General features: G+C 43.4%; 1 long non-coding RNA gene across 5 annotated transcripts in view; it reads left to right on the forward strand.

Annotated features, from left to right (window-relative positions):
• Positions 1–19,749, forward strand: part of LOC109556557 (uncharacterized) — a 67,485-nt gene that overhangs the window by 2,808 nt on the left and 44,928 nt on the right. The window contains exons 3-4 of one of the 5 annotated variants that reach the window (XR_011565956.1): positions 11,477–11,620; positions 14,455–14,597. The exons of 2 other annotated variants lie outside the window; for them this stretch is intronic. This is a non-coding gene — a long non-coding RNA (uncharacterized lncRNA). Of the gene's footprint in view, positions 1–1,450; positions 6,287–11,476; positions 11,621–14,454; positions 14,598–19,749 lie in introns of those variants that run through there. 2 more of the 5 variants (XR_011565957.1, XR_011565955.1) reach the window with 2 other exon arrangements.

The raw sequence follows: 19,749 nt of genomic DNA on the forward strand, positions 1-19,749 counted from the left end.
TGTCTGAGATGTTGTAACCTCCGCTGCTGGCGCTTTGGTAGGAGCACCTGAGTAGCTCCATAACAGGGACCCCAACACCATGGCTATTAGGGGCTGACTCAGTGTTAGGGATTAATTTATGTCCCAAATGATAGGTTCAGATAAAAAGGTAAACCTGGGCCTTTTGATCACAATAAAAATGAATACATTTGACTGCTAATTACATCTTCTGCATTACGTAAGGTGCTGGGCTGTGTTCTCTGGGGGAGCAGAAACAGGTCCGGTGGTCAAGGAACTCAGGACTTTGTAAGGACTGTAATTTACACCTACAAATGTCTATAACAAAGCAGTGTGACCCAGTTCACTCAGGGCATCACAATTAGGCGATAAAAACTATCACGAGAGGGGTACCTCTAAGTTGTGAGATCTCTGCCTTTGCAACTTCCTCCCACTTGGCTCCGGTAGCCTCCTGCGTTCAGGAAACATGGCCCCTGGTCTCCTTGGGGAGATCCACCACCATTCTTCTCTCCCAATGGGGTCCCAGGGATGTCTCCACTGCAGCTCTGCTCCCAGTGCCCTTGAAGACACCTCCATAGAGCACTGCCCTCCTTGGGTAGTCAGATCATCATTTCCTATGGGAAACACTTCCTCCTCTACTACAACCAGCTCACTGCCATGTGACTACCCATTTATATTCCTGATTCATTCCACTGGCCTCTTTGATTAGTCTGTGGGTGGGCACAGGGGTTCTCCCCAAGCCCAATCCACCTTTGCAGGTACTGAGGTGTGCTCCGGGTAACCAAGTTGGGATGACAGTAGGCAATGCCAACGATGGCCAGGACTATGGCTGCTTAAGGGTGAACCCACTGCACATGAAGGGAACAAGCTCAGAGCAGAGAAGGAAGAGGTATGGAGCAAAGTCACACCTGAGGGTGTCATCTCCACCCTGGGATCTGGGTTCCCAGAGGCCAACTCTGCCCTGGCCTTCCGGGATGTCAGTCAGGTCAGTTCAGTCACTCAATCGTGTCCGACTCTTTGTGACCCCATGGACTGTAGCACACCAGGCTTTCCTGTCCATCACCAACTCCTGGAGCTTGCTCAAACTCATGTCCATTGAGTTGGTGATGCCATCTGATCATCTCATCCTCTGTCGTCTCCTTCTCCTCCTGCCTTCAATCTTTCCAGGATGTGTGAGCCAATACATCCTCCTTCCTGACTTAGGTGGCTTCAAGTTCACATTCTTCCATTTGCCAACGTGGTCCCTGCTGCCGTCAGATGGCCTGGACATCCTCCCTGGAGCTGCCAACACTGATGTCCAGGCCTCTGAGATCTTATGCAGTCCCTGGGGCTGGTCTTCCCCCACAAGGTCAACCCCAGTGCTGATATCTGTATGGATTCTGGTGCCTAGATGGCTACTGTCTTCAAGTTCATTGTCACTGACCTCCTGCTGGCCTTGGTTTTGTTCCCTCAGGATGAGTTCTTGTCAAGAGGTGCATGGTCTCCCAGGTAAATTGACTCCTGAAAATTTCAACCCGGGCATCCTACAGACTTTCCAGGCTTGGCTGAGTTCCAAATGAAGTGATTTAGGCTCAAGATGGGGATCCTGGTGTTGAAAGAGGACACAAAGTAAGGGTGATGGCAGTTAGAGGAGAATGAAGGTAATTTCTGTGTATGGGAATCCAGATCGTGCTTCGTGGAGGAAGTGGCTTTTGCAATAAATTTGAAGGAAAGAGAGGATCCGACATTTAAGGCATCAACAAAGGAAGTGAGGGCAATATTCTAGCCCCCTAGAGAAAGAGTGTGATGGAAGATCCAGAAGTATTACCTACAGCTCTGCAGCAGAAGCCCTGGAAAGCCACTGGGAGGGTTTGCTTGTGTTGCAAGGGCAATGGAGAGCTATCAGAGGCCTTAGGGGAGGATGAGACTATCAGAGCTCTGTTTTGAGCAGGTGTGTGGGGTTTCTGGTTGCAACTTGACCTGAGTCTACTTCCAGCTGGACTCCTTTCCTCCCATTGCTGGTCTGTGCATCCCAAGCCAGCCAGCTCAGCCCAAGCCAAGTCCAGAGAGCAGCCCAGCAGAGACAATTTACACATGGGAACTCAACATTGTTCCACTTCCTCCTGTAGCACCGGCTGGATCCAGAACACGAGTCAACTTTGGTTGGGTGATGGGGATGGGCAGATGTAGAGGAGAGGGGCCCAGAGCTGGCATGTTTCTTTTTTTTTAGTTGGAGGACAATTGCTTTACAAGGTTGTGGTGGTCCCTGCCATACATCAATGTGAATCAGTTATAATTATATGTATATATGTATATGTATGTATGTATATCCCTTCCCTCTTAAGCCACCCTCCCCTACCATTCCATCCCTCTAATTCATCGCAGAGCACCAGGCTGGGATCCCTGTGTTATACAGCAGCTTCCTGCTAGTTATCCATTTCACCCACTGTGTGTTTAGTCGCTCAGTTCTGTCCAACTCTCATAGGGTATATATGGGCTTCCTTGATGGCTCAGCAGTAAAGAATCCGCTTGCAATGCAAGAGATGCATGGTCGATTGTTGGGTCAGGAAGATCCCCTGGAGAAGGAAATGACAATCCACTCCAGTATTCTTGCTTGGGAAATCCCATGGACAATGGGGCCTGGAGGGCTACAGTCCCTGGGGTCACAAGAGCTGGACACGACTTAGCAACCAAGCCAACCAACCAGTGTGCGCATGTCAATGCTACTTTCTCAGCTTGCCCCAGCCTCTTCTTTCCCGGCTATGTCCACAAGCCCATTCTCTACCTCTGAGCCTCTCTGGAGGCAGCCAAGGCAACATGCTCAGAATGACCATGCATTTGAAAGGAGCCACCAGGGACAGTACTCAATATTCCTACCCTCAGGGCCCGACTCTACTGGCGTCTCTTCCCACTTCTATGCTATCCGTCAATGTTCCCTTCACTGGCTCTTCCCAATCAGCATTTACATGTGCTTAGTTCTTTCTAGTCTCAAGGAGACTCCCCTCCTGACTGCACACTCCTCTCCATCTGCTTCCTCCATGCTCCTTCCCTTTCTGTCTTAAAAGGGTCATCTATACCCATTGACTCTACTTCCTCACCATCCTATTATTTAGAAAATGGTCATAAGAATACTACATATCAAAATAATGTAATTCAGCCAAAGTCATCCCTAGAGATAAATTCATCGCCTTCCACATGTTGATTAATTTAAAAATGCATTAAACACTACACGTGCAATTTAAGAAGTGAGAGCCTGGTAAAAGCAGAACAGAGAGGTTAATATAGAAAATAGAAAAGTAGAATTGGGGAATGTCTCTAAATGGTGCTTCTTTAAAAACAATCAAGAGTAGAAAAACCATTATTCATTCTAACAGAGAATAAATGAAAGAAGAATATTTGGTGGTTATTAAGTTTTCTTGTCATTCTATTTTTTAAATTAATTTGTTTTTGATGCTAATTACTTTACAATATTGTATTGGTTTTGCCATACATTGACATGAACACATACATGTGTTCCCCATCCTGAACCCCCCTCCCACCTCCCTCCCCATCCCATCCCTCTGGGTCATCCCAGTGCACAAGCCCTGAGCACCCTGTATCATACATCGAACCTGGACTAGCAATCCATTTCACATATGGTAATATACATGTTTCAATGCCATTCTCTCAAATCATCTCTCCCTCACCCTCTCCCACAGAGTCCAAAAGACTGTTCTATACATCTGTGTCTCTTTTGCTGTCTCATATACAGGGTTATTGTTACCATCTTTCTAAATTCCATATATATGCATTAGTATACTGTATTGGTATTTTTCTTTCTGGCTTACTTCACTCTGTATAATCAGCTCCAGTTTCATCCACCTCATTAGAACTGATTCAAATGTATTCTTTTTAATGGCTGAGTAATATTCCATTGTGTATATGTACCACAGCTTTTTTATCCATTAGTCTGCTGATGGACATCTAGGTTGCTTCCATGTCCTGGCTATTATAAACAGTGCTGTGATGAACATTGGGGTACATGTGTCTCTTTCAATTCTGGTTTCCTCAGTGTGTATGCCCAGCAGTGGGATTGCTGGGTCGTATGTCAGTTCTATTTCCAGAATAAATGAAAGAAGAATATATGGTGGTTTTAAGCTTTCTTGTCATTCTTAATTGTTTTATAAAGTATTACTTAAGTCTTGCATGATACTACTTCATCAGGAATGCAATGTTTATTTTTAAAACTTATTCATTCATTCTTTCTGTCCAAGAACAAAGAGAGAATGGGGCTTGCACAAAGTTGGAGCTTGGAAATCAAGATTTCAAGCAAAGGAGCACCTCCAACTACTATAGAGGGTGTCTCTGTGTGTAGTTGCTCAGGCGTGTTCGACTCTGTCCATGGGAGTCTCCAGGCAAGACTCTGGAGTGGGTTGCCATGCCCTCCTCCAGAGGATCTTCTCAATCCAGGGATCGAACACAGGTCTCCCACATTGCAAGTGGATTCTTTAACATCTGAGCCACCAGGGAAGTCCAAGAATACTGGAGTGGGTAGCCTATCCCTTCTCCAGGGGAATCTTCCTGACCCAGGAATCGAACCAGGGTCTCCTCCATTGCAGGTGAATTCTTTACCAGCTGAGCTATCAGAGAAGCCAACTATAGAGGGTAGTCAGCCTTAAATAAGACTTTGCTTGAATGAGATGAGCACAGGTAGACAGTCTGCCTGTGCAGGGTGACCCGCTCTGTGGTGTCAGAGACATAGGCATCTACCAACCCCTTAGAGCAAGCGGAGGTACTCAAATCGTAGCTCTCCCTAAGAGCCTAGAACGGGGCTAGAGTCCCAGGGAAAGTCTTTTCATCAAGAGGAAGACTAGGAATGTAATATTTAAATAAAATCTGCAAAATTATTTTCTAAAGAACACAAATTTAAACCTCAGTTAAGAGTATATAAGAATACCCATTTGTACAAGGTTTTACCACTACTGGCTATTATCAGTTTTTATTTTTTTTCTAAATATAAGGTAGAAAAATAGTTCCTTCCTGAGTTTTCAATTTTCGTTTTCCTCATTAGCAGACTTGAGCATCTTTTTCTAATGTGTTACGTCTCTGTACAATGTCTGTTAATTATTTGTTCGTATGCTTTTGGTTGAGATGTTTATCTTTGTCTAATAGGAAATCTTTACCTATTGAATACATTTGTTCTTCAGTTCAGTCGCTGAATCGTGTCTGACTCTTTGCAACCCCATGAACCACAGCATGCCAGGCCTCCCTGTCCATCACCAACTCCCAGAGTCCATCCAAACCTATGTCCATAGAGTCAATGATGCCATCCAACCATTTCATCCTCTGTCGTCCCTTTCTCCTCCTGCCCCCCATCTTTCCCAGCATCAGAGTCTTTTCCAGTGAGTCAGCTCTTCGCATCAGGTGGCCAAAGTATTGGAGTTTCAGCTTCAACATCAGTCCTTCCAATGAACACCCAGACTGATCTCCTTTAGGATGGACTGGGTGGATCTCCTTGCAGTCCAAGGGACTCTCAAGAGTCTTTTCCAACACTACAGTTCAAAAGTATCGATTCTTTTGCAGTCAGCTTTCTTTATAGTCCAACTCTCATATCCATACATGACCACTGGAAAAACCATAGCCTTGACTAGACGAACCTTTGTTGGCAAAGTAATGTCTCTGCTTTTGAATATGCTATCTAGGTTGGTCATCACTTTCCTTGCAAGAAGTAAGTGTCTTTTAATTTCATGGCTGCAGTCACCATCTGCAGTGATTTTGGAGCCCAGAAAAATAAATCTGACACTGTTTCCACTGTTTCCCCATCTATTTCCCATGAAGTGATGGGACTGGATGCCATGATCTTCGTTTTCTGAATGTTGAGCTTTAAGCCAACTTTTTCACTCTCCACTTTCACTTTCATCAAGAGGCTTTTGAGTTCCTCTTCACTTTCTGCCATAAGGGTGGTGTCATCTGCATATCTGAGGTTATTGATATTTCTCCCAGCAATCTTGATTCCAGTTTGTGTTTCTTCCAGTCCAGCGTTTCTCATAATGTACTCTGCATATGAGTTAAATAAACAGGGTGACAGTATACAGCCTTGACGAACTCCTTTTCCTATTTGGAACCAGTCTGTTGTTCCATGTCCAGTTCTAACTGTTGCTTCCTGACCTTCATACAGGTTTCTCAAGAGGCACATCAGGTGGTCTGGTATTCCCATCTCTTTCAGAATTTTCCACAGTTGATTGTGATCCACAAGTCAAAGGCTGTAGCATTGTTAATAAAGCAGAAATATTGCATTTGCTATTAAATATGCTAAATGATCAGTTTGTCATTTGCCTTTCACTTTGTATGTTTGTGTGTGTGATATGCACAGCATTAATTTTCGTGAAATCAAGTATGTCCATATTATTATGTGTGGTTTATAAGCTTTCTCCTTGTAAAGGCTGGCTTTCCACCCTGTTCCCATCTCCACCCCTCACTCCTCCTTGGTTAGGAAAATAAATCTTTTATATTTTCTGGTAATATTTAAATAGTTGTTATGTCATTTGGATCTCTAATCCACATGGAAATTACTTTGTATGCTGTCTGAGGAATATATCAAGTATATTTTTGCAAATATATGGTTAATTACAATGATATTTATTTGAATTTATACTTCCATTAGCATTTAGAAAATCTACATTTTCTTGATATTAAATTTCTCTATATTAGATTTTTTATTTATTCTCTTCCATTTAATGTCTATTCTTAGGGTATCAACAACACCGTTTTGAATAGGCTAATGGAATACCATACGCTTTGACTCCATAATGACACTGCAGAGCATCCATACTATGGAAATAATAGCACAAATAATGTTCCAGGATGTTCGGTTTGTATTGCTAGAAAATAATTGGGGAAAATAGGGGAAAAGCTGGAAAAACACTTTCATTTGTAGCAAAATAGAATGATGGAATAAATCACTGTAGATTTGAATAGAGGAACTCTAAGAAGCCATTTGGAGAAGGCAATGGCAACCCATTCCAGTACTCTTGCCTGGAAAATCCCAAGGGCGGAGGAGCCTCGTAGGCTGCAGTCCATGGGATCGCTAAGAGTCGGACACGACTGAAGCGACTTAGCATCAGCAGCAGCAGCAGGAAGCCATTAAAAATGAGGTAGTTATACATACTAATCTAGAAATATGTCCATGAGAGTTTTGTTTAAAAAATTATATTTGTATAATAAGAGTTGACACACACACACGCGTGCACACACACACACACTGTTTTATATGAATGTGTCTGCCAATGAATATAAATAGCTCTAAATGAATTAGGAGGAATTCAGGAAGGCTACCCTGGTAAAGAATAGCTACGTACTAGATGACAGGCTGGAGGAGCTGAGTGATTTTTCTTATATTTCTTACCTTCTATAACTAAATATGAAAGCAAGAATGGGTAAAATTGGTGATCTTCAAAATAAAAGAATAAACCAGAAGTAGATGAAGATGGGGTCAGGCTGGGTGAAGAGAGCCTAAAGGGTAAATGCTGCTAAACCTTATGACAGTCGTGGGGGCCACCATCCCTCTTCCCACCCATCAGAGGTGTAGCACTCACAACCCTCACCACCCTGGGCTCCCAGGAACCAAGTGTGGCTTCCCAAGTTGGCCTGGAATATGAGCCACTACAGACCCTCAGTCACAGCCGCGTCCAGAAGGGCCTCAGCCTGTGATCAGGAGAATGGAGGGACCACACCCATGGGCAGGGGCACGGGGAACGGGCAGCACGTGAAACAGGACCTGTTCCCTCCTTAAGCTGCACGCGCACAGCCCCGCCGCCCAAGGTCCCGAAGCTTCCTTCCAGCTCCTGCTTTCAAGTCTCCGAGCATCCTGAACTCTAAGCAGAAGCAGATTTGGATTGTTGGTGAATGTCAGCAATTCTGGGCCTAAAAACCACACATATTTTCTTGGAGGAATTCAAAAACAGTGAACATTTTAAAAGAATCCTTTTTCTTATATGCTTTCATGTCACATATTATCACATGAAAAACCTAGAGTTTTCAACAACAGAAGGTTCTTTCTTGGAATTTTTTTTTCCCTCTCAAAAACTATCTTTAAATATCTCATAGCAGCACAAAAACAGAAGAGTAAACCCACACGCTCAGCAATTATGGCTTTCCATCTTCTGGAAGAAAATGGAAGAAAGTGAAAATAAAACAATAGATGAAACTGTGTCTTCCCAGTAGAGCCCAGATGAGAGGTGTTGAGTGTTATCGTCATAGCAGTGAACCTTTTGCTTCTCAAAGAATCAGACTTGCAGGCTGTCTTATGAGCAGGGAGCACTGCTAGGTCAGGGATTCTGTCTGTTCAGGCACCACTGTTACCCCAGCTTCCCTGGAGGCTCCGACTATAAAGACTCTGCCTGCAATGCAGGAGACTCAGGTCAATCCCTGGGTCAGGATGATCCCCTGGAGAAGGGAATGGCTATGCACTCTAGTATTCTTACCTGGAAAATCCCAGGGACAATTCTATGGACAGAGGAGCCTGGTGGGCTACAGTCCATGGGATCACAGAGTTGGACACGACTGAGGGGCTAACACTGTGCCCCAGCATCCAGGTTGAGTCTCTGATCATGACAGAGTTCAATCTCTTCAGTGTATTTATGTATCTTTGATTCTTTCACAATAAGAATGTATTCATGTATTGCACAGAGAAGGAAATGGCAACCCACTCCAGTGTTCTTGCCTGGAGAATCCCAGGGACGGGGGAGCCTGGTGGGCTGCTGTCTATGGGGTCACACAGAGTTGGACACAATTGAAGTGACTTAGCAGCAGCAGCAGCAGCAGCATGTATTGCATGCGTGCATGCTCAGTTATGTCCAACTTTTTGCAACCCTATGGACTGTATCCCGTCAGGCTCCTCCCTCCATGGGGATTCTCCAGGCAAGAAAACTGGAGTGGGTTCCATGCCCTCCTCCAAGTGATCTCCCCGACCCAGGGATTGAACCTGAGTCTCCTGCATCTCCTGTATTGCAGGTGGATTCTTCATGCACTGAGACGCCTGGGAAGCCCATTCATGTATTACTCATGTATAATTTTAAAAACTAGTTTCTTCCCCCCAAATCAAAATCTATTTTCAACACACCCAGGCCAGCTGGGCTGTTTGACATTGATGGGTGAAACACATTGTCACCCCAAGGTCAAATGTACATTGGCCCTAGTAAACAGTGGTTGATTATGTAAGGGGTTAAAGAGATGGTAATTACATTAGCAGAGGAGATTGAATTATGCCTCTAGACAGGTTACAAATACAGCTACTGAAATTTAATACAGAGCCCTTCCAGGCCCCAGCGGTCTCTGCTCTGTGTGATCAAAGATCCCTACATGGTTGGTGCCATGTGCCTGAGAAATGAAGGAACGGTGAGTAAACAGGGACTCTGGGGGTAAACCCCAGAAAAGAGCAACTATCAGAGAAATTGTATGGTTAATTAGCCTAAGGAGAATCAGACTTTTTTTTTCCCAAGGTGCTTTGCCTGAATCTCATGTTCAAAACTTCAGTGCTTACAAAACTACTGTTACCTTTGTGAAGCCATCCAGAGCACCAGGTGTAGACTATATCTATTATTCCCCTCGCCTTTTTTATGGTTAAGTTATGCTGTTTCATTTCCATAGCATGATGACAGCAATTCAGAGTAGTGCTGAGGTCTTCTACTCACTCAGTTATGACAGTTTACCAGTTTTATTTTTCTTAATTTTCACATTAAGTTGCATGCTTAGTCGCTTCAGTCATGTCCAACTCTCTGCGACCCTACAGACCATGGCCTGCCAGGCTCCTCTGCCTATGGGATTCTCCAGGCAAGAATACTGGAGTGGGTTGTCCCTTCCTTCTCCATCCACATTAAGCTATTAATCACATAAATATATTTTATGATGTAGCTTAGCCATGGATTTTATCTGAATATAAAATGATTTGGGGACTTCCTTGGTGGCGCAGTGGATAAGAATCTGCCTGCCAATGCAGAGGACATGGGCTCGGTCCCTGATCCAGGAAGATTCCACTTGTCTCAGAGCAACTAAGCCCATGTGCCACAGCTACCAAAGCCCACGTGCTATAACTTCCACCGAAGCCCAGGGGTCTAGAGTTTGTTCTCCAAAACAAGGGAAGCCACCACAATGAGAAGCCCACGAACTACAAGGAAGGTAGCCCCTTCTTGCCACAACGAGAGAAAGCCCTCTTGCACCAATGAAGATCTAGTGCTACCAAAAATAATAACTAACTAAATAAAATGACTTTGGGTCCTGCTTTGTGTTTATTTCCTAAAATTGTCTGATATTAATCTTGCCATACTTATATACATATTTTTTAATTGCTGTTATTGTTGTTTTTGCCCAGAATTTATTTTATATTTAATCATCTATTTCTCTTGCATAGATTTCTTGTAGAAATCTAGTTAATGAATTTTTCAACATATAATACAGACCGTGCTTTTTGATAAGAGATCCAAAACACTTTTATTGGCATAGTATTTTGCTACATCTTATATATCTTCTTGTTTCACCCTCTCATTTCTTTCTCTCTTTTGTTATAAACACTGGCTTTTATTTCCTTTCACTTCTTGAGAAATTGGAGGTTTAAAATCTGAGTTCAGCTTTTACTAGTTTTTATGCTACAATTTCTCAAAAAGTCTTGAACCTATGTTTAATTATTTTCATGCTAAAAAAAAATTAAGTGTGTTTTACTTTTTATTGGAGATGAAGATTACCAATTGATTTATTATTCCAACATCATCCAATCTTCTGCAATTTTATCAGAGATTGTAAACCATATCACATCATTATTTTCATTATTAGTTTTCATATTAGTTTCATTTATTATTATTTGTTATGATTTCAAATTCATGTGCAAATTTAAAAGAATTATTGTGATTATTTGTAGGTTTAACTAATTTAAATCCTTATCACCTACTCAATTTCTTTCAACAAAACTTAGTCATTCTTAAATATGGTTCTGTATATGAAATCTCAAGAATATTTATAAATTATTATGTTAGAAGGAGTTATGATCTTGTATTACAAGGGAAATTATGCATTAAAAAAGTTCTTCAGCTTCTTGCTTGCAAATATTAATTACAAATCCTTTAAATAAAAAATTGCTAGGGGCTACATTTTATTGCTTTTTTCAAAGCAAATTAATTTTCTTAGATTGAACTTCTAAAGAAGTTTGTGTTCAATCTGGTTTTTAATTCTTTGAAGGTAACACATTACACATTTGGAGTTATTTTTTATCTTCTGGAAAAATTATTTTTATAGAGTCTGACTGTTTTAAAAATGTAATTCAGGAGATTCACTGGCGGTCCAGTGCTTAGGACTCCATGCTTTCACTGCAGAGGGCATGGGTTCAGTCCCTGGGGGTGGGGGACTAAGATCCCAAGAGCTGCACAGCTCAGCCAAACAGGGGAAATGTAATTCAGATCAGGGTCAGGTATGGCCAGATTTTAATTATGTTTGCTAAGAGTTTGGCCACATTTTTTTTTTTACACTGCAGTCTCCATTTCCCTGCAGAAGGAAATGGTAACCCACTCCAGTATTCTTGCCTGGAAAATCCCATGGACAGAGGAGGAGCCTGGCAGGCTACAGTCCATGGGGTCACAAAGAGTCGGACATAATTGAGCGATCGAGCACTTAGTAGGTATGAAAGTTGCTTTTTTCAAAATTCTTTCCTATGTTCAGATAATGTTTCTGCATTATTTTCCCTTTTGGGAGAATATTGTTAGATGGTTGGATTTATTTTTCCATTAAATTCTCTCACATTTGTTATCTATCATCTTTTAACTTCTTTATCCCTTATTCTATGTTCTGAGGCTATTTCTCAAGATTTTGCTCCATGTGAATAGATACGATTTTTTTATAGGGAAATCTGCTCATTGTCTTTGAAGTACATTTTTGTTTAGCTACCAAGCTTTGATTCACATGCAGGTCCAATACCTATCTTTTTATCATCATTGTACTGGATTAACGTAAAAGTCAAATCTTCTTTAAATTTCTTTTAAATTAACATATGTATGCTAAGAGGATGCCCTTTTCTTTGAGAGCTTTGCAGGTGCTACATAGTCACTGTGACTCAGCTTTATCAGGGGCCCCCGATTAAATCACTCCCCACATTCATACCTGCAGGCGAACTACAGAATGGCGGGACCAGACACTCCTGGTCTATTGTCACAGCCCCGTTATAAATGATGTAGTAATTGCAGAGCTCTCAGTTTCGTGTTTTACAATTAATACTTACAGTGCAGGTTTCACAGGCTGTGTTTCCTCCAGCTATTTGTGCTTCTATTTTCGCCTGTGCGCATGAAGAGGACACTGAAATGCAGATGGGGAAATACTTACATGACCTCTACCTGCGCTCACAGCTCCCGTGAAGGAGGCTCGCGCACTGTTCAGTTCTTCCTGCTCTTTCCTCCTTTACTCAGAAAGCACTTTTCTGTTGTCCAAGCACTAGAAACATCTTGCTGTCCCCAACTGCTATATCGAGGGTTAAAACCCTTTGCCCTTCGGCACTGATTCCAGAGAAATGAAAATGTAACTGAATATTCATGAGGGTGAGATGGTTGGATGGCATCACCAATTCAGTGGTCATGAGTTTGAGCAAACTCTGGGAGACAGTGAAGGACAGGGAGGCCTGGCGTGCTGCAGTCTATGGGGTCGCAGTCAGACACGACTTAGTGATGGAACAACAGCAGCTGCACATGAGTGTCCACAGCAGCTTTATTCAAAATAGCAAGAAACCACACAACCCAAATGCCCTTCAAAGAGCAGATGATTAAACACCCCAAGACACCCACACAGTGAAACACTGCTCAGCCATGGAAAGGAAAGAACAACAGATACACTGGACTTCTCAAGAGGCTCGGATGGTAAAGAGTCCACTTGCTGAGATGAGGGTTCAATCCCTGGGTCGGGAAGATCCCCTGGAGAAGGGAATGTCAAACTCGCTCCAGTATTCTTGCCTGGAGAATTCCATGCACAGAGTAGTCTGGCAGGCTGCAGTCATGGGGTCGTAAGAGTTGGACACACACGACTGAGTAACGGAACAACAATTGATACGTTAACAACCTGGGTAAGTCTCCAGAGAATGTAGCTGAGTATCTTTTTTATGACATAAAATGCTCATTTTGCTTACTTGGTTCTTGGTGGAAGGTTGCTGACCACAGGCCTCTGCGAGGTCACTGACCAGCAAACCCAGGGACAGTACAAATCCCGGCGCTCTCAGCAGCCCTGTCTCAGGAGGTGACCTGGGCTCACATTCAAAACATGCAGGTTCCTTCTTGCTGCTGCCTTGGCCTTGGAACTAGGGTAGGGTGAGCGAGGTGCCAGATTTAGGGAGGCAGTCAGTCCCTAGCCCAAGAGTAAGCACCTTCTTAAAAGTGGTGCCCCAGGGGCCTCACTCCCCCTCCCCGGTCCCAGCCCAGTTTGTTAGCACGTGTTCCTGTGCCCAGAGGCACAGTGAAGCCAAACAAGCCGAAACGTCTGAGTCTGGAGCACAGTTTACTGCAGGACCCTGCAAGAGACGGGAGGTTCCTGCCACCCAAACCTCAAAGTCCCCTAAGGGTTTCTGCAAAGCCTTTTAAAAGACAGCTGGGGAGGAGCAGGGGTCACGGGGTAGGTGACTAGCTGGTGCACGGTTCTTTGACTGACCGATGGTGAAGCAACAGGGCAGGGTCACAAGGGTGAGCATTATGAGTCCTTAGGCGCCAGGAAGCCTGGGGCTACGTGCTCAGGGTCATCAAGGAGTTAACACCTGCCATTGGGGTGGGTGTGTGCTTAGTCACTCAGTTGTGTCCGACTCTTTGTGAGCCCCTGGACTGTAGCCTGCCAGGCACCTTTGTCCATGGGATTTCCCAGGTAAGGATACTGGAGTGGGTTGCCATGCCTTTCTCCAGGGGATCTTCTCAACCAGGGATCAAACCCAGGTCTCCTGCATTGCAGGGGGATTCTTTACCACTGAGCCACCAGGGAAGCTCCCCCACCCCAGCAACAGACAGACACCCCAAAGGCGGCCATGACCATCTGCCCCTACTGGGCTCTGCTAGACTCAGTCCCCTCTGCAGTTCTGGGGAGCCTTATCTCCCCCGTGAGTCTGGCTGGGTGTGTGATTCACAGACTACACTCAAAGTGATGCATGACTTGGAGGTCAAGTCTGGAAAGAGAATGCAAGTTCTCCCTTGCTCGCTGGACCACTCCTCAGAGCCCACGTGGTGGAGGTCTAGACTGTCCTTGGCTCTAGGGTCACACAGCTACCTGGTCAGGAGCACGTGTCTTCCCAATTGCCCTGCAGGGAGACAGAGAGACTGAAGAGCCTCTCACAGGTGTTTCCTGCTTCTATGTGGAGGCACCCACATCTCAAACGGCACTTTGGTCAGGTCAGGTGATGCTCAAAATATTTGCAGAATGAATAAATGAATTTTCACTTCATTCATGTTAATTTATGAAAAGATTTACTCTTTGATAATTTTTCTTTTTCAGAAATGACCAGCTATTCTACATATATTTTTCCTACAACTAAAGCCTAGAATTACTTGATTACATTTCAAAAATTCTGTTGGACTACAGATTGGATCATATCTAATATAAATGAGTATGAGAATAATAAACAGTTTTTATAATGATGGGTTTGGTCTGGATCTCTTCCCAGGTGGCTCAGTGGTAAAGAATCCACTTGCAAATGCAGAAGCTGCAGGTTTGATCCCTGAGTCAGGAAGATCCCCGGGAGGAGGGCATGGCAACCCACTCTAGTACTTTTGCCTGGGAAATCCCAGAGACAGAGGAGACAGGTGGGCTACAGTCCATAGGGTCATTAAAGAGTTGGGCATGACTTCGTGACTAAACAACAACAGAACAATGGGTTTTGTCTGTATCTCTTTGTATCGTATTTTTCTTTTGAATACTCATCAGCAGAATTTATATGTGGTTGTTTTCACATGTCTTGCACATTTTTCTGATTTATCTTGTTCCTAATTATTCTGCTTCTTTTGCTACTGTGCCTAGAATTATCTTCTTAATATTTTCTGCCGAGATTCTGAGCTCAGTAGTAAGCTATTGACTTTTGTGCCTATAAGTGTTGCTTGAAATAAGCACATACAGGAGCTGTAATTACAACACACTTTTATTCTTGTCTCTCCCTGCCCTTTAATATCCATTTAGTGGGGGAAGTTTTTCCTTTGCCTGTGAATAAAAACCTGCATGTTACATGCTCACTCTTCTGTGAAGACAGCCCTGTGGCTGCCTTTAGTCACAAAACATAGCATTAATCCAGAATTTAAAGCAACCAGTCACCTGGAATAGCCAAATCAACTTGACTTAGAGGTAATATCCCCTCGTGTAAGCAGGGTGAACTCTGGGTGGGTTTTCTGTTCTGCCATGGGCTGGCTTTGTTCTCTGTCTCATGGGCATTTAATGTTGGCCCTCTCTTGACTATTTTTCCTGAGTTCCCTTGACCAGGGCAACTGTACTGTCGACTTAAAAAATAGTCGCAATCTAAAAGTTGAGAGCTATGTTTTATTTGGTGGGAAGCTTTTGGACTTCAAGCCCAAGAGATCACATCTCAGTAACCCTGAGAGAGCTGCTCTGAGGAAGTGAGTGGAGGAGCCAGGTTATATAGAAGTTTTACAAAAAAAGAGCAGGGAGTCTTAACATCAAAAGATTATTGTTTAAAGAAATCCAGATATTCCAAGTTGAAGAATTTAGTGCTTTTCTATGTATGAGAAGATGCAAGAGTCTGGGCTCACTGAAATCATTCCTTTCATGCATCCCAGCTATCCTGGGTCAGTATCCTGCATTTTTTCACAACCTGAGCTCCCTTGGGGGTCCCTGTAGAGAGTGGCTGCAATCTTATGGGTGCTAGATGGGCAGGTATTTTTCTCCCTCCTGAGTGCTCTTAGGGCTCACCAGCTCACACTGGAGGGCTGGACCACTGATGACTCTGACGTTCTTGTTTTCTGATGTGGCAGGAAACACTCTCTTTCTCTCTTCTCTCTTGCCGGTAGTCACTTGTATCTGCTGTTGTTCAGTTGCTAAGTCGTGTCCAATCCTTGCAACCTCATGGACTGCAACACACCAGGTGCCCCTGTCCCTCACCATCTCTTGGAGTTCACCCCAAGTTCATGTCCATTGAGCTGGTTCATGTCCACTTGTATCTAGGAAGCCGGTATCGTCCCAGCTTCCTGCTGCTGGGGTCCTTGCACCCCTCTGTGTACCCTGTCAGGCAGGACTCATGCTGACTCTCCCTCACAGTCAAGTGAGGCCATTTCTCATGCGTAGACATACCTACACATTCTTGGCTTCTCCACAGCCTAGAAATGAAGTTGAGTGCACTGCAGCAGCAACTCTTAGAGCAGAGAGGCAGCCTGTGTCTTACCATCCAGTCCACAGTCCCATGGGTCCCCCAGCTGCAGTGGTCTCATAAATAGAGCCTATGGTTAGTCTGATTGAAAGCCCGCTCTCTGCTTGAGGTGAGGGCTCGGGCCCTCCTCCACCTCCCTCTCTCTTGGTGAGGGACGGAGAAGCAAAGCACACAGTAGGGTTTTCTCCAAAACCGTCACACGTAGCCTGACCCCCTCCACACTCTCACCACTCCTTGGTTTGGATATTGGCCCCAGAAATCATGGAGTTCTTTCTCAAGGATCGACTATTATGGATTATTATGTATTTTTTGTAGCACTGAGCTTCTCTGGTGGCTCAGTCCATAAAGAATCCAAGGAAATGGCAACCCACTCCAGTATTCTTGCCTGGGAAATCCCAAGGACAGAGGAGCCTGGTGGGCTACAATCCATGAGGTTGCAAAGAGCCAGATGTGACTTAGCAACTAAACCACCACCACCATATACTATTTCTTGGTGACTCAGTCATAATTTCAATTTTCACATCCTTTGCTTGTTCTAGTTTTGCATTTTGTGTAATTTTTATAACCAGTAGTGGACTTGGAAGTGAGGCAGGCAGCATATTTATTGACCGAGGTACAAGAAACACCAATTTGGCCTCAGAACTCAGAAGGATCCAGAGAATAACATCTGAGTGGGCATCAGAAAGACGTTAGATAAGCCTGAAACTGCTGTATGCAGCTGTAATAAGCTTGGGGACATATAGTCACACCTCCAGATTTTGAAATCATAAGGCAAAGGGGACAGCTGTCTGGAAAAGACATCATAAACAAGATTAATAACCACACATGGTCTAGAAGAAAATGTTTGCAGGACATATGGCAGATAAGTTAATAGCTCACATAGAAATAATGCTTTCTTTAATGAATAGAAATGAAAATAAACTCAACTCTGAAAATGGGGCAAATTATATACACAAAGTTTTGGGCAGAGTGCAATCAGAAACTATTCTAGATGTTTCAAGTTTAGGGAATGTAAGGTGGCTGCAAAGGTTTTGGAAGGGCTGGGAGAGCAAAGAAGAAGGGGGAAGGAAATGATGAGAAAAGGGAGGTGGGGGTGAAGACCAGCGGTCAGAGGCTGGAGCCCGCCTGTTGCTCCTACTCCACGGCTGTTTGAAACTCTGATGGGTGGATTCTGGACCCACCAGAGATGCTGCCTGGACCAAATATGGAGACGTCCAAGGCCCCTGCCTGGATCAGTGGAATGTGGAATCACCCACTTTTCCACCAGCTCAGAAGCAAAAGCATCTGTCAACTCTGGGTCTTTCTCTACAGTCAGCTGCAGAGACCTTCCCTCCCCCATCCTCCTGATCTGCTTCCAGCATCTCCCAGTGGCTGAATCCAACAGAAAACTGGTCAGCAAGGAGCTGGGAAGCAGATTTTCCAAAATCCCAGAGCAGGCAGGAGAAGAACAAACGTCAGGTTGCACAGGGCAGGTGAACAACCAGCACGATGAAAAGTGGGTGTGTGAAGATGGTCCCCTCACCACTGGCTGTGAGAGTGAAGTGAAAACGTTAGTCACTCAGTCGTGTTCAATTCTTTGTGACCCCATGGACTGTAGCCCGCCAGGCTCCTCCGTCCATGGGATTCTCCAGGCATGAATACTGCAGTGGGTTGCCATTCCCTTCTCCAGGGGATCTTCCTGACCCAGGGATTGAACTCAGGTCTTTCAAACTGCAGGTAGATTCTCTACCATCTGAGCAAATGGTACAAATAAAAACAACACAACAGCCAAATTCTCAACCATAGATCTGCAAAATCTGAAAATATTGATAACAGCCAATGCTGATGAGGTCTTCCCTGGTGGCTCAGATGGTAAAGAATCTGCCTGCATTGCAGGAGACCCGGGTTCAATCCCTGGGTTGGGAAGATCCCCTGCAGAAAGGAAAGGCTATCCATGCCAGTGTTCTGATAAGGATGTGGGGAGATGCAAAGCCATTTTTACATACTCACTTAGTGGAATTGTGTCTATTTTTGTGAAATAAATGAGAGTTTAGTTGTTTGCCTTTTTCTTTGGATCTCAGGTGCACAGCTTTGGAATAGTAATAATCCTTAATTCAGATGATGAGATGTTTTCATCATTGGTTTAAGAATAGTCTATTTGTAATTAGTTATTTTACTATCTCAATTTATTACTATCATTTTTGTTATACAGACTGGCTAGGAACACAGTGTTAAATAGAAATCATGACAGAGCATCCTTGATTCATATTTTTCAATTAAAAAAATGCTTTTAACATTCTTCATCAAGGAAGACATTTGTCCTACTTTTCTTATAGGTACAGTTTACCATTCAAGGAAATTCTGTTTCCAAATTTTGAACTTCTAAAAAATTGTGGTTGGGCATTTCTTTTTATCACATGTTTTTTCTGAATTTACTGAGCTTATTATATTGTTTTTCTCTTCTGACTGATTAATGTAGTAAATTTTATATCATCAAACAATCCTTGCACAACTGGCAAAATGTGTCACCTCATCTTTATTTAGACTCTGGGGCTATGTTTTCTAATATTTTATATCTATATGCATGAATTACATAGGACCAAATATTTCGTTTCTGTGATGTCATGGCATTGTATTATATCAAGGTTATGAGTTCATATAATGAGTTTGAAAGTAATCCCTCTTTTCTCTTGTCTGACAGAATTTGTTTAAAATTAAAAAGACTTGTTCCTTAAAAGTCTGGTAGAAATAGCTTATGGCCACATGAGACTGATGTGTTAAAATTTTAAATATGCAAGGCTGTTGACACAGCAATTCCAATGTTAGTCATCTAGTCTTTTGATGTAAAAAGCACATTATTTTGATGTAAAAAGCACGAAGTTTTGTGTGTAAGGATACATATTTCAGCATTTATTTCAAGAGAAAACAAATGGAAACAGCCTATGAGTGGTGAAGGGGTTAAATACAGAATATTCAATCACAGACTGTAAGACAACTACTATAAAAGATTCACTGGGTTCTCTGCTTCCATCTGATATGATACCCAAGTATATTGTCAAGGAAAACAAGTGACTTTGCTACAAAGAAAAGAGGAAAAGAAAGACAAGGTGGTGATCTGACCTACATAATGTTCCTCCGTGTTTATCTAAGCAAAGAACATTAACATATGCACCATTTTTGCCGAGGATGGACAGAGTAGAGTAGCTAAGACCATGGCCTCTGGAGCCAAACATTAATGTGGAAGCCCAGCTCTGGCTGTGGGACCCTATGTAACTTACTAAGCTCTCTGAACCTCAGTTTCTTTGCCTGTGAAACAAGAATAAGGGTAGCATTTACCTTAACTTGGATGCTAGGGTAGCATTTACTCGTTCTGCCGAGTAAATGAATGATGCTATATTCCTGGTGCAAAAGAAGCGTTCCATGAGTGGTGGTACTCATTA

The sequence above is a fragment of the Bos indicus genome, chromosome 3 (assembly GCF_029378745.1).
Source record: "Bos indicus isolate NIAB-ARS_2022 breed Sahiwal x Tharparkar chromosome 3, NIAB-ARS_B.indTharparkar_mat_pri_1.0, whole genome shotgun sequence".
Lineage (NCBI taxonomy): Eukaryota > Metazoa > Chordata > Mammalia > Artiodactyla > Bovidae > Bos > Bos indicus.